This window comes from Stegastes partitus, unplaced genomic scaffold, assembly GCF_000690725.1.
Source record: "Stegastes partitus isolate 25-593 unplaced genomic scaffold, Stegastes_partitus-1.0.2 Scaffold91, whole genome shotgun sequence".
Taxonomy (NCBI): domain Eukaryota; kingdom Metazoa; phylum Chordata; class Actinopteri; family Pomacentridae; genus Stegastes; species Stegastes partitus.
Genome location: NW_007577822.1, coordinates 116887 through 118417, shown reverse-complemented (window position 1 = coordinate 118417; position 1531 = coordinate 116887). Strand labels below are relative to the sequence as shown.

Genomic DNA, 1531 nt, shown 5'->3' with positions numbered 1-1531 from the left:
TGACTCTCAGACATTGTTTTCACTCACATTCACTTTCCCGATTGGTTGCTGAAAAGGAGCAACACCTGAAGCATCAGCATAAAGGCCAAAGACATGTTGAGCAGAAACACTTTCACTTGCTACAAACAAATGTGATCATGGAGAAAATACCTCCAAACGTACCTGAGAGTGTAGTTTAGCTGAACTAACATAGCACAGCTCTGGTTGTTTGACTCTAAAATGTCTCCATGAGAAGTCCTAGTGGCCTTTTCTTTCTTTTCTCTCATTGGTGGCTCTGCTTTGTTTTGCACACTTGTGAATGTGGTATTTACTCGGCAAGCGTCTGCTGTGTTCGCCGGTACGTCCATATTTCCTCCATATTTGTTGTCACTAAACCAACTCGACCTCTGTGCGCTCGCAAGCGAATGTGTGGTTTCAGCCCACTCAGTGTTTGGCCCACTCTAAACATACTTAATAACAATTCCAATTATTTTGCCGGAGTGGAAATTGCACTTGGTATCAGAGTTTTTCTTTTCCTTTCCTCCATATCTCACAGCGCTGATTTGCTTACTTTTAGTTAGTAGAAAAAGGGGCCCTGAGAGAAGCAAATGGCAAATTACTGGTGAAGACTAAACAAGCTTTGTGGAATCAAGGGGAAGACGTGGTCATGTTCCTCTTGAAGAAAAATCACTTAAGAATACAATCTCCATTTTCCAAACACGTCGGACTCGGAGCTATCTAGTGTGGGCTTTTTACTTACTGACAGATGACCCAGAGGACCGAGCACGCTGTGAAATCTTATCCCCAGAGCTGTGTGCACTGAGATCTTCTTTTATGCTTTCTGTCTGTGTGTTTAGTGTTTCTCTTTTTTTTTTTGTGAACCAGAGATTCATTTTGCTTATGCTCCGCCATTATCTACTCCTCTTTCAGCAATACAATATCAAACACTGCTAAGGGCTTTTGTGCTGTCACTGTAATGATGTTATAGCCCACACCAGGAAGACGGATTTATAAATAATTCACAAAGTTTGCCCTTCTTTAGCTCAATATATTATTGACAGGGCCATAAAATGGATTATAGAGAGGCTTTTTTCTCCTGCTCGTCCTATCTCCCACCGCAGAGGTTTTAATGAAAGCTGTCATTTCTGCTCCACCAACAGATCTCGTCTGTACAGTACGCTTTGAATTCAATCACTGCTTTGCTATTCATATGACTGCAGAGTGTTCATTTAATGGAACGGCACCTAACACATAGCCCTGCATGTTGCTATTCATCATGGATGATTCTGACTGTCAGGAACAAGTGTGTTAGTGTGTTTATCCTGCAACGCCGCGCCTTTCTGCCGTCCATTCAAACCCTGTTTAGAACCGCATAGTGTCCATCTGGACTGACGTGGCTCGGGTGGTGAAGTGGACTGCCTACTAATTTTTTTGAGGTTAGTGGTTTGATCTCTGGATCAACTACAGCCCTAACGAGACAGACGGCAGGCTAGCACCTAGCATGGCTGCTCTTCTAGCTTCAGTGTGTGAATGGGTGAAGTGCTTTGTAGAA

The 1531-nt window shown here is 43.1% G+C and overlaps 1 protein-coding gene across 1 annotated transcript in view; it reads left to right on the top strand.

Annotated features, from left to right (window-relative positions):
- thsd7ba (thrombospondin, type I, domain containing 7Ba) overlaps positions 1-1531 on the top strand; it is a 142565-nt gene that overhangs the window by 70940 nt on the left and 70094 nt on the right. The gene's annotated exons all lie outside the window — the stretch shown is intronic.